Raw genomic sequence first — 14,582 nt, 5'->3', positions numbered from 1 at the left:
GATAACAAGAATGTGTTAAAAGCATGCATCTCAGTGGCAGTTCAAGTTGGAAACTCAGAAGCCCACATCTGAGGAGGAGATGGTGAAAAAAAATAAGACAGACAGAATTGTTTAGGAAGGACTAAAAAGAGGGGAAAAAAATCAAAATAGAACTGTGTGGTAGGGAAAAAAAGTAGATTAAAGACTAAAAAGCAGGAACAAGTTTGACACTAAAAACATACTGCATTATTGAGACTTGTGGAAGAGTGTGTGAACAGAAGTGATGACAAAAGCTACAAAATTCAATATGATCACTTGAAGGGTGGGAGTTTTTGCAAGCAAACACACTACTTCACAGCAAAGAAGAGTCTCAAAACATTTGAAATAAACATTGAAATTTTACACATTGAGTTACAAGCTTGTTTATAGGCTTCACGTGGTCTTGTTTCTTTGTAATCCTGAGAAGTGAGACAGCTGCATTGTACACATGGCATTTTCAAGTGACAGTGGCATTTTCAAAGGAGAAATCTGTTCAACAATTTGGTACTTGGGTTTCTGTTTTGAGACAGAAGCATCCATATTGATCTTGGAAGAAAACAAAAATCATACCTAAGGCTTTAAGGACAAAGCCATTAAAAAAGGAATGCCTTTTTACTTTTGTTATTAAATTACTACAGGTTGACTGATTTATCTTTACCAATTATTGTAAGCAGCTGCTTACATAATGTAAATTCAGGACATATACAAGAAAAAGACTGTTCATTTTTTCCAAGCATCCAAACAAGGTACAGGCAAAAGTAAAACAACAGGTGAAATAACTTCAATAAATTAAAAAGCTGAAGTTTTCATGTTTGGCAGTTTTCTTTTCCTTTTTAAAATCAACATCAGTTTGACTTTTCTCATTTTCAAGCAACTTCCCAAGTATCACATCAGCTACACGAGAGCCCTCTTGCTCTCAGTCATCCATTACCCCAGGAAGCATGCCTGTCTTAGGGGCAAAGGGAGGGGGTTATGAAGCAGCAGAATAGGTCAAAGATGCTCCAGCGCTTAGGTTTTCCCTGCTGTGTTTCCTTCACAGCTGCTCCTATCATGAATTTATAGTAAAGCAGGGAGAAAAAGTACATCCTCTGTGGAAAGGGCTTAATGCAGCTTGCTCTTGCAAAAGCCCTTCTAAAAGTCAGCCCTGAAGTACCCGCATGCATTTGTACTCCCTTTCTCTGCACTCCCCAAAATTAAGAAACTTGGGGCCTGGTCCAAAGCCCATTGGATGGGTTTGTCAACTGCAACAGGCTCCAGACCAACCTGAAAAAACAAAATGCTTTTACTCAGACTGAGAAGCATATTGATGTTTTCCTATATTTTTTTCAAGCCTCATTAAAGCCACAGGTGTGGGGAAAACTGTTACTAAAGCAGTAATAAAAATATGAAAGACTACTTCACCCATGGGCCTGGGATGGGGTTTTTTGTTTGCTTTTTCAACCTAAATATTTGTTTTGGAAGCACTAGAAATACAGAGAAAGACAGGAAAAGAAGGATTACCTCATTACTGTCATGATGTCACTTTTTATCAGAGCCACTTAAGTCTTCTGCAAGGCCTAGGGGCACTCAGGAGAAGGCTGAAATACTTTATTGAGGAATAAGTACATGAAAAAAGCAAACTACAAATGAATTATCTGTAGCTTGTACCACTTCTTCAAAAGCTCCTTTCATGTTTGGGCCTTCGAATGAGGCTGCTCTTCATTTGCAACAGAAATCATTGTATGAGGTCCAAACAGAAGTCTGTCAGACCCACCTCAGAGATTTTGTTTTGTTCCACAGCAGTTCTTTCAACCTTAAGTCACCAACCTCTTCCCCTGTAAAAAACACTTTCTTGCAACCTGTGATGACCCCTCAGTTTTTACCTCAATCTGGTCTAGCTCTGAAACACCCAGTGTGTTGTTGAAGTGCTCTCAGAGAACTTGCAGTGGGAAGGGGTACATTCTTCCAAAACCACAAAGGAGATTACTCAGTGAAAGCCCCACTTCCAAAAGGGCCATGGACGTTTTGGAAGTCAGTCAAGCTGAATATTGCTACACCTTGTTCTCTTCTATTTTACTAAACATCTATTGTCTCCAGAGACAGCCCTCTCCTTCTGACCCAAACCTATTGTTTGTGACCTCCAGTGGTCAAAACTCCTCCATCCTTTTAACTAAAATGATCTTGTGCATTACTCTAGAGGGGCACTACTCTTAGTTAGGAACAACAGCCAGACACTCTGCTGTGTAGCAGCAAAGGATTTCAGAAATGAGGGTTGTCAATGTTTTCCCATGCAGATGATGGAAATAAAGTGCTTTCTGTGGCCTGGCTTAATTTCACGTCAGCCATGCAAATCTCTCAATAATAGAAGCCAAAACAAATTTTCTAAGAGTGCTAATCAAAAGTCCATCAAGGTTCATACAAAGACTGACTTCAGTAAGCTTTGGACCAGGCCACAGATAAATGCAGTACTTGCAAAAAATAAAGACAAACTTTAGTGCAGGCCAGACCTATTAAAACTTGTAAACACCAGTATTTTTCAGGATTTCTTCCTTTGACTTTCAGGACTACACACTTCTCTCACAGAAGAACATCTTCATACGGTACCATATTGTGGAGCCTGTGAGTTTAACCAAGTGGTTCTACAATCACCTGAAACACACCTCTACACCACAGGCACAAGGAAGCAAAGGTTCAGTCTTTTACACAGCAAGCTGCCAGAAGAACAAGCAGAAAAAGGTATTCACTGAAATAGGGTTAGACTGAAACTACTACAATTTTCACCATTCGCTATCCTCCTCTATGTGAGCTTCCAGGTCCCTTAGACTAAGTTACACCAACATAGCCTTTAAATTAAGTGGGGAACAGCAAACAAAATAAAATGAAAAGGTGCAGGTTGTCAGTTTTGATAATTTCTTGAGGACTTAAAGTTATCTGGACACAAGAGTCACCTTTACAATGACTCTGTCAAAGACTTATATTTGTGTTATGCCTTAGAAGTTGTTTAAGCACATTTGCACTAATATATAGCACATTTGCTAATATAGCCTGAGTGCTCAAGACCAATCAGAAAAGAGAAGTTTTAAGATGATCATATACTCTAACTTGACATTTTATTTCTTCACCATTATTAACTTGGTGCCCTAAGTCCATTTCATTTTTCTTATATAGCGAGTAGGCAGACAGTAGAGCTGTTTACAGATAGATTTGTGAGGTCTTTTTGTGCAATACGTCTCCCATCACACAGACTGGCACAGTATTGCAATGTAGTATTTGGGGAAAGTGTATTGTAGTGCTCCAGGGCCAGATTTACACAGTTATTTCGGCACCTAGATACTTTTGCAAAGATGGCCCGAAGTGGTTAATAACGGAGAAAAATACATTCTCAGCATTCATCCTGAAACAGCAAGACAGAATTTGCCAGCTCCTAACTGAATGAACTTCTGTAGTCAGACAATAAGGTTTTTACATTATTTTGATCTCTAAACATTTTTTTATCCAAAAATATTTTTCCTGATTTTTAATACAGTCTCTCATACCTCTGTATACATATCTGTGTGTGAATATACTACAAACTCAATCATGACAAACATACTTAAACATCTCTTTGCTTATATTGGATGAGGGAAGGTATAACTTCTTGATCGTTTTTGTTCCCACTGAAACCAATAAGGTTTTGCTATTTGTTTCAGCGGGAGGTGGAACTCTCCCCTTCAGCAGAGGTCTCTGATCACAACTTTTCCCCACTCCCCCCTTCCCCTAAGGAAATATTCATTTACTGGCATGCTGTAAGTGCACCTTTGCATTTATAACAAAAATGTAAATTATTCAAGGCAATAGCAGAATTTTGTGTGTTCTGGCAAAATCATTGATTTTCATCAGGGAGACAATTTTGGCTCAAGTCTAGAATAGTCTATTCTTTAACACTAGGGATTTGCAACATCTTTGTGAAAATGCAAACCTGGGATACCTGCCTAGAATGGCCAAAGAAACATTTACCTTACCAATAAAAACAGAGGCCCACTTAACCATTTCCCCTAAAGGGCAGGTATTCATCTAATCACATCTGGAATCCTTTCCAGCTTGGTTCCTGCAGCTAATGCTACTCTGTCATGATCTGATGGTTTAATCCTAGTTACTAAACTGCTTATTCTAGTTAATAATAAAAAAAATGTGGACAAATGCCTATCTGTCAGTGCACCAACCTCAGAGCAAACACTGTGAAGTGGGCCCCCTGCTTTCAAAGAAAAGCTGCCAGATCTAATGAAAATATTGGCAAATGTACCAGGGTGGGGTTTTTTTAATCCCTACATAACAAAAAACAAAAACACAACAAACCCCATCCTTTGGAAATCTAGTTTTCTCTACTATGCACAAAGAAGTTCTTTTCCATGGTCTCAGCAGACAAAATATAACACATACATAATGCATACATAATGCCTGAGCCAGCTGTGATATACTTTCACTCAAAATGTTTTTAACAAAAAATTATTTGTTAACAGATGCATCAAGTTCTTCATGATTTTACAGGGGAAAAAACCCACAATTCCTAGTCTTCATTTCCCAATGTTTCATTAAAACCAAATATTTTTAGATCCAAACGATAAAACTTTGCCAGCAGCCTCTGCTGACTAATAAGCCATTTTCTGTTGAAAACACAATATTGATGTGAAAATCACCAGCTAGCTTTTTTTAAAAAAAAAAATATATTTATATAGCTATAAATAAAACAGACATACCAGATAGACAACACACCACATGTGAAAACAAATTGAACTCAGTATAACAAGAGGTTTCCATTTCCATCAGTGCAAAATTTGAACCTTGTCCACACATTCCACAGCGTGGGACTGGATGTATTTGTCAAAATCCAGCTACACAGCCCAGAAGTAATCCATAGCACGATTCATTCCCTGCCGAGCCATACGCACATGCACTAGTTTGGTCACACGAGAAGATAACCTCTAAAAATCACTGACTTCAAATAAAGTCTGAAATATTATTCACATAGTTCAGATTTTCGCCTTGTGGCCCTACATAGAATTCTTATTTCAGACTTCAAGGCTGAGGCTATCACTTCATTACTCACTGTTCTGTTTCAAATGCACTTCCCTTCGTAGTTTGTTCCTCCAATTCACACATCACAAACAGGCATGGAAAAGGCTAAGGCACTTCTTAGGAGGAAGAGAACTTCCACTACTGCTTGGAGGCTCCACTCCAGACACTTTGACAATAGCTTAGGCCTCAATTCCTTCATCATGCCAGCCACTTTAGAATCATGATGTGGAAACTACTGAGTCAGAGCACTGCTGTGAAAAAATAGGCAGGTTTCTATCCAACACAGGGTATTTTCTTCTCAGCAAAAATAGCTAATTTTCCACCTGTTTAACTATTAATTATTGTTAATTGAGGGAGATGCCAGATAAGAACAGGAGCTACATTCTTTCTGCTGCAGAGGTTTCATTTCTAAATATCAGACAAGTAGTACATCTTGGAGCTCACTTTACTGAAGGGCTTTGGCTTTATTAACTCTAAAGAAGTACTACTGGATTTTAAATGACAAAAATGACTGTCAAGATGATTGTAAGAGGTTATCTATTGATAGACAAGACTCTTTCCCTTCCTCTCAGACAAACAGCACATCTAATTTTATGTCCCACACTGAAAGACATCTCAGAGGCCAGGAGTCTCCTCCTAGAAAAGGATAATTATACATTTTTGGCCATTTCCCTCAGTAACTTGAGTGCATTCCTGCAAGGGGGATGTGTCCTCATTCCTATCTCAGGAGTATTGCTGGCTAATCCTTTTGGCACTTAGTCAGCATAGTTAGAGACCTCTGCAGCATCAGGAGTGCAACACTACATGTCATTGCCACTGCTGTTAAAGGACTTCGCAAAATCACAGCAATAACAGGATTTGACAATTCTGAGCTTCAATTAAAGGATAGAAGAAGGATACCAAGGATCACAGTCACAGTTGAGTGTTCCCACCCTACATGGCAACCCTCTTTCTCGTCACCATTTCTGGTTCCCAACTTCATCCCAGCTGGAGAGCTCAGGTTGCCTTGGCTCCATTTGTTTTGCTGGGCTGGGGTAGTTTCCTGCCATTTTAGCACAAGCACCCAAGCTGAAGCAAGAGAAACAGCAGGAACACATGGCCAGGAAGTATCAGCAGGCTATTAGATCAGCTCATCCATCTTGTGGTACCTCATCTGTAACAGCCTAAATTAGAAATACAGTCTCCTTAGTCCCATACATAATCAAGGGAGAAAAACTCAGACAGTATGATTCAAAATGCCTAGGGTTAGTCCTTTCACAAGAGGTTTTGGACTGGAAGCTTCAGCCTTCCCCAGAAGAAGCCTGCAGAGATTAACCTCTAAATTTAGGAGTGCAGATCAAGGCAGAATGATTAGTCCCCAAAGAAAACAATTCTTGAGCTGAATCATCCACTGCTACCAAGATTTACCTAAAGCAGGCAAAACAAAATCAATGCCTAAAAAAACACATCAGGGAACCTCAGGGCAGAAATGACAAAGGCATCCATAAGCTTCACACAGGGTACTGGCATCCTGGCAGCCATCTGGCAGGAGAGGACTCAAGTCCCTCAGACCTGCTAATACCTATTTCCAGCAGCATTTACTCACAGAAGCAGCCACTGCTCATTTGGCTCCTGGGGCTTCATGGATTGCCTCACCTCCAATCAGGCCAGGAAGCAAGAATTTGAATTCAAAGTACATTTCCAGGTAACACATCAGATCACCTGCTGTTAGAACAACACACAAAAGGGAAATGTATGGATTAGTCCGAGACGCACCCAGACACAGCTGCCAGGCCTCTGCATTTCAGCTAGGTTAGTTCTCCTTTTTTTTGTTGCTGTTAATGAACATGAAGAATGAGTCATTTGACCACCTCTGAAGGATGTGGTACTGGATCTGAGGAATTCTATGCATTGATTGAGAAGGTGGATATTAATGCTTCTCCGCCCTGTGCTCATCTCAGCAATGTGTGTGCAGGTCACAACAGAATGGCCAGGTCTGAGACACCGTATTAAAGCCAAATCCAGCATCCAAAAGTCCCTGACCTTGGTCCAAGTCTCAGCCGTTTGAGTCAATTGTAAGACTCCTGCTGGGGTCAGTGATCTGTGCTAACAATCCTCAGTCCTTTTTGGCAATCACGACCCAAGCACACTGCTCAGATCACAAGAGGACCAAATGCTGCCATGCAGCCTAAGCCATTTTGAGACACAGTACACATCACCACAAATTGTATTTCTTCCTAGAAGAGTAAATAAAACAAAGAGTTAGGGTGTGGTAGAAGTGGTTTACTGACAAGCTTGAGGTGAGCGTCTTATCAGTGGCTAAGCTTTTGCTGAGTAATACAGACATCACATCAAATGACTTAAAAACCTTTAGACTATACCATACTACTGTTTCAAAAACAGTGGCAGCTATTTGACAGATGCTCAGAGGTTCAGAATTTCAGAAGTAGACCTAAAAAAGGCAGATTAATGAGCAGATGATGGCGAGGTAGTAAAGTTGCACAATAAATGAAACTTAGCAGATGGCTCTGCAACTATAAAAATCTCCATATTCCTAGATTAGATAGACAGAAAGGACACTTCCTTTATTTTCTTGAATTATTTCTGCCTTTTCCTTATGACTTTGGCAGTATTGCTGCTCTCTTCTTTTTAAATAGTGCAACTTTCCAAATTTATTTTCCCTTCTGCTTTAAGCATAATGGATCTCATTGGACAAACTTTCTACTCTATCAACATGAAGGAAAACATTAGGGTGCACATTCGGAGCTGCATATGCACAGCCCCATGTTTCCTAGGAAACAAGTGATTGCTCATCTCTGAGCCGAAATAAATTGATGCATCCGTTTCAGCTTCCTACAAACATTAGTATTTTGATTCAGGACAGAATCCCAGACACCCCCAGCATACTATCAGTTGTGATCGTCATAATTGTGCTTCTGCTCCTTATCAGCATTGAGAAGCTAGCAAGACTGTATTGTTCATTAGAGTTGTTAAAGATAAACTCTGATTACACAGTGGCAGTGCAGACCTGAGGACAGGCAATCAGAGCCACCATCAGTGCTCTCTGCCCAGGGAGCCAGCAGAGCCATATGCATCTCTGGGTGCTCATGTGCAGCCATCTGGGGAGGAAGGAAATTAGTGCCTCCCACCGCAGCACCTTCTGTTGGCTGTGCAGAGATGAACAGGAGTCCAAAAAAAAGAATTTTGGGCTTTGGATTTTTCTCTGACTGACCAACTCCAAGTGTAAAGACAGTCATTCTGACACAAGCTGATGCTCCTTCAGGTACTTCCACATTCATACAAAAGAGTCTGGATTACTGTCTTCCCCTTTCATTACCTCCAGGAGTTTCCTCCCTTGAAGCTTATTTACTTGCATGTTTTTATGGGACTACTTTTTTCTTAAAATCATATTCCAAAGTTGACACTGATATATTTCTAAATAATATTTTCAGACAATTCCAATATTGATTTAACACTGTGTTCCTGGAATCTAACTCTTAATAGCAGAGTTACTGCAACATTAAGCTAAACGCTTGTGACAATTTGACCCTCAATGCCAATATCACACTAAATAGAACTCCAGCTGATTCCACAGGAAGGGCTATTAAGGAATATAGAGGCACATTTCAGATGTTCTGCAATTTCAGTCTGTCAGTAGCACGTACATTAGAAACTCAGCTATCAAAATCTGAATTTTCTGAAAACTCACTGTCATCTGAAAGATGGTCATGTCCCCTGACATCTATTAATTGCAGTGAAAATTTCCTCATTATTCAAAATGTCGATTATATGAACTTATACAGTGTCTCCCCTGACATTTGGATAATCAAGGTTGTATTGCATATGGGCCATTCTTGCAAATCTTTGAAGACAATTGACTACCCTCACGAGTACAGGTTTGCAAGATCAAGCCATGTAACACATATGAACAACATTCATCAAAAATAACTTCAAAATATTTTGTTGTATATGATCAAGTGTTAGTATCAATAAAGGGACATCACTGTAATAAGGCCTGAGTGTACAGCATAGATCTTGGCTAATATAGCATTACTAATCCTTGATATTGATCATCCAGCCAATCTGAAACTTCTTTAAGCAACTTAACTGTTTTTTCTTTTGAGAACTGTAGTATAAGTTTCACAAAACTCTACTTTACAGAAATACGACAGCTTAAAATTTTCTACTGCTTCTTCTTCTTCCCTTTAACTCTTTTGCATTAATTGCTCTGGTTTATCACTGTAAATATTTCAAAATCTAGATTAAGGCAAGCTCATTAAAATAAAGGAAACAAGAAGAAAATAACCAACATGAATTTCCAGGACAAAAATAAAGCTTGGAAGCTCAAGAGATTAATCCAATTTTGTTGCCAATTGAAGTAAGCTACGCCACCCCTTCTGTCATGGGGGACCCAATTCTGGGAGGGGGAAAAAAAAAAAAGGGAAAAAAGTGTTTGCACGTGTGTCAGCAAAAGAAATAGAACTTCCGCTCAACTACTCATGACAACAACACTGCTTCTCTAACAAGCAGTTGTGCATGCAGGGAGGATAGGTGCTTAATTCTGCTGTAACCTGGACCTAAGTCAACTTCTGTACAAATTCTACTCATGGCAACTTATTGGATGGGGATCAACAGCACAAACTTCCTTCTTGTCATTTCTTCTAACAGTTAAAGACATTTCAGGATTTTTTTTCTTTATACACCGATGATTATATACTCTACCCTCACAGCACTGAGGAACACCATAAATATACTTTACAGAAACTTTAGCATCCTGTGTGTGTCTAAGAAAAGAAATAAACTATTATTTTTCAGACTACTGATTCCTTCTTTCTTCAGCTGGGCAAAAGAATAAAGTCCTAAACCCACAAATACTTTCCTCTACAACTAACAATTCCTACAGCATACCCACAAATACTTTCCTCCACAACTAACAATTCCTACAGCATGAGCAACATTACAGAGCTGTAAACACTAGCCAGCCTTCGCTCTGGAACAGTCCCTCAAGTTTAGCTTCCTAGCTTCACTTGTTCTTTTGCTATGCAGCACAAGTACTGCAGTCTAAGTCTATGGAGAAAAGAAGATGCTTTTACTTGCACCCTGCAGGTCCTCTAGGTTTGGGTCTCTCCCCCCTGGATCTCACATCACATTTTAGTCGGGCAGAAATTTCTTGAGGAAGTTAACTGGACACAGGAGGTCATAAATGAAACTTGAGAGCACCTTAACGTTTACATTGAATATTGTATATGGACCTACAGGTATTTTGTCAGGCACTTAAATAAACACAAAGACTAGCATTCTTTGCTGACAAAGACATAAAGGAATATTAGGGACAGAGACAATTTATCTTTCTCTTGGATTTTTTCACCCCATGTGCGCTGCATATTAGGCTGAGTTAGAAAACTGAACAGGCCCATATAGCTAAACAGCAGTATCGTACAACCTAAAAAAAAACATGCTGAAGGATGCAGAGAGGCAAGCATCGTTTGGGTTAATCTTGAAAAAACGATATATTAGAAGTCCTCAAATGCTGTTATTTTCCATCTGTTGCAAACCCATAAAATTTGCAAGATGCATCTTTTCAACTTAATAATATTATTTGCTAAATGCACATTACTGGTGATGCCCATCTAGGGATAAGTCCAAACCATGCCACTCCAAAATGATAATTTATTCCAGCAGCAAAGAAGAAAGAAAAAAATTGCACTCTGTTCTCTAAGCACTATACACTTTGCTTTAAGGCATAAGCCATGCATTCAGCTCCCCAGCAGGAGGCTGCGCAGTAGCTACACTCCAGAGAATTAACTGGGTGGTATTCTGCCCTCTGCTATGGGCATCTAAATCCCCTGCTGGAGGGAGGGTGAGGCTAGGAGGACAGGGAGAAGAAATCAAGATTCAAAGCCAAAATACCTCCCTAACTGACAGGGAGGGCTTCAGAGTCTGCAGTCTTACACCTCTCAAGTCACTTCATACCTAAGGTACCTCCCTTTGCTATGATAAGGGGAGAAATCACACCAAGGAGAGACTGCTCATCTATCAATGCACAAGATGTGAACATCCTCTATTCACCCCTCCAGCGTGTCTTGGCCACACGTGACTTGCACAGGCATAGGAGGACTCCTCCTCAGAACCACCCCCCAGACAACATAGTCTGCCCCACTAGGATATCTCCAGACTGGAAAGAAACCACTGTGGGTTTACCAAGTGCCACCTTGCACCAACAAGGCATCTGAGGTTTTTTCCCCACAAGCTTCACTTAAAATCACTATGTAACATATGGAACAGCCTGTGTTTCCCACATAATTGGGGGTGGCAGACATTGTTTTGTTTTCTAACCAGGTGTCATGAGGGAAATGAGAAATCCTATTCCCACTACACTCTTTTCTGCTAAAAAAAAAAGCATAGCAAGATTGTACAGGTCAGATAAAAACATCTGATTACTGCAGTCAATATTAGCACCTTCTCAAGGTTCAAAGAGAGAGCTTTCTGCAACCAGCAACTGTACCCGCTTCGCTCTCTCCATTAATCATTACCTCACTTTCTAGCCAAAAGAAGCATCAGAGATGTGCACAGCAGCCTAATCTCTCTCATGCATCCTGACAGTGGTACATTTAAATGTCACTTGTCAGCATCTGAAAGAAGACAACACTTGCTTTGCACACTAGCAACAGGTGACTAAAGCTACAATGCAAACCAAGTATTTACACAGCCAGTAGTCAAACCAGATGGAAATATATAGCGAGACACAAGTCGATCAGTACAAACCCTTTCCGAGAACACAACTACCAACATCATCTATTAAACCTGCTCCTTATCTGCAGCATCAAAATTTTCAGCCCTCAGACTTACCCAAGATCAGATGAACTCATAACTACTAGAAAGACAATTAATAAATGAGATAAGATCTTCTTTTGGGAAGAACACTAGATTGCTCCATTAAGATTATTGCAGCTGCATAAAGTTAATGAAGGCATACCACTTTGCTAATGGGACCATCACTTCCAGAAGATTCCCTCACTCTCATATAAACTTTATATAATGCAGCCAATTGAAGTTCATTTACTGGATCATACAGTGCCAGACATCTCATTGCAAAGCCTCTTTTGCCTCCACATTTTGCAACCATGCCCCTAATTGCATTTTCACTTCTGTCCACAATCTTAACTGCTACATGAACAGTATTTCCTGCCTAAATTGATCTATTCCTTTATATTTGGGGAATTTCTTAAACCAGTCTGATTCTGAATGAATTTCTCTAGGAAGAACGGCACTTCATTGAATTTTCAGACAGACTGGTTCCCACCATCCCCCAATCCTTCCCTCCCTCCCCCCCCCCAATGCAATTTAGGTCACTTGAATACAGACATCTACAAGTCATGGGTGCAACCAGGGTACTGCACATAAGTGACCTACAAAGAGGTCTGGTGGGGACTGAACTGAAAACCTGAATCTTAAGGGATTTAACAAAACATCATCTAATAAACATCATCCTTTCTTCTGACTCCAAAATGATCACATTAAAAGAAACCAAAAGTGCACAGCTTCTTGGCTGCATGTGAAGCTGTTGCTTTATTAATTTATGACTGCACAATAGCAAGATGGTAAATAACATGCAAAGCTAGCATGCAGTCAAAGAGGAAAGGATCTTCCTCTGCTATAAAAAGGCAACAAGGAGGTTCAAGCATACAGAAGGAGCCTGAGTTATCACCAACATATTTTTCAGATGCAGAGGCTTGTAATTCACCCCAGAAACATTCACCTCTCATAAATTTCAGGTTTACAGGCAGATCTCAGAGGAACCTGGAGCAGAATAAGATTCATTCCATGGAAATCTGCTGACTGACAATGGAGTTGCAGCCCAGCCTCCTGCCACACGTCCCTTAGGCACCAGAGTAAGTAACTGATCATTGCTCCTCACTGTGCTTAGACATGCTTAATACGTATTTTTGTGGAGATTAACAATTGCACACAATCCCACCTTTAAGCCTGCTATACATACATACATATTAGCTTCTAAAACAACTGGTATGAACCCTGTACACTACCATTTCTTCAGTGAGGAGAGGTTCAACTGAAGTATCTTCCACTAAACATGGAGAGAGAAACCCAGGCTTCAGGAGGTTAGTGCTGAAGTGAGACACTGGGAAATAAGGCTGTATACATGTGACTGTAGTGGGTGCTACATTTTCAGTATCCTTAAGTGCAGCTCTTGAAGGAGGAGGACAGTTTTGCTTTGAAAACAAAAGATTCTTTTACACCACTGCATAAAACACAGGGGTTAATATAGTGAGACTAGGGAATTACTGGGCACCCAGAAACACAGGAAACAGTGGATGAACTGAAATCAAAGGGAGCACTGAATTTGGAGGGGGGGAAATCAGATGCATTGCATGAAAGAATCTTTAGCATTTCTAAAGTTGTTACATCAAAGAGCCCTGAAGTTCTGACTGGAGGCACTTACTACACAATTCTAATCCAAAAATGTATGACTAAGTGTTAGTCATGCACAACAAAATCACTTTGAGACCTTTAAAAAAAATACACAAAAATTTAATTTAAGATAATAGGATACAGGATGTAGAAAGGACCCTAAGTCACTGAGTCTAACCCCCAAATACCATACCTTGAATTGCAAAACTCAGGGAAGACAACACCCATCTTCAACAAGCAGGCTGGCAGCACTATTTTTGACCCTCTTCTCTCAAGGGCTATTCCTTGATTGCCAACAAATAATTGAGAAATCATGGGGGAACAGAACCCCATTACACACCTCCTGAAGGTGCTCTTTCCTCTCCTGCTTTTAGGATTTGCGTTGACCTTGAGATAGGGCAGGAAGATCAGTCCTTGACCAGACACGATCTCGGACACCTGGTAGTACTTCCCCAGGTTTTGTAGCTTAGCCTGATGCCTGATTGGCTCCTGCAGCTCCACCCTCCAGAGGAAGCAGCCCCACAGGTAAGCCCTGAGAGCTCTCCTGGCCAGCTGAAAGTGCTCTTCTTAGCTTTAGTATGAGGACCCTTCAAACAGCGTTCCCCAGAGGCTTCCTCTTTTTGCATGGAGCACACGATGCATCTACTTACAGGGCTAAAGTGCTGCTCTTCTACCTGTTCTATGCTCTCTACACCAACTGCCTTCAGACCAGCAGATTAGACCTGGAAGTTTTCAAGTACTTAATCAGGAGAACCCAACCCAGGTCTGATTTTGCTATGAGTGATTTTCATAGGTCTACACTATACTTATATTGCAAGCTGGATTCCTCTGGCTCAGCCTTAGCCGCCAATGTGAGATGCTTCTGTTCTAAACCTCAAAGTTGGTGGTGAAGAACACACACCTGCAGAGTATGGCTGAACATACCTGCTGGCACGGCTGCCCTCGGGAGGAAGGGTCTCTCTTATCATTGACAGAAGAGGCTGCCAAGAGCAAGCAGACTCCTGGCTTAAGCACCTCAGCTAAGTGCTTAATTTTGATGTGAGAGAAAGCCAGCCCATTGCTACACAGCACTTTTTAGGAAGTTTGACCTTCTCCCAAAAACTGGCAAGCAACTAACCTCT

The sequence above is a fragment of the Accipiter gentilis genome, chromosome 5, assembly GCF_929443795.1.
Source record: "Accipiter gentilis chromosome 5, bAccGen1.1, whole genome shotgun sequence".
Taxonomy (NCBI): domain Eukaryota; kingdom Metazoa; phylum Chordata; class Aves; order Accipitriformes; family Accipitridae; genus Astur; species Astur gentilis.
Note: the sequence above shows the minus strand (reverse complement) of the source record.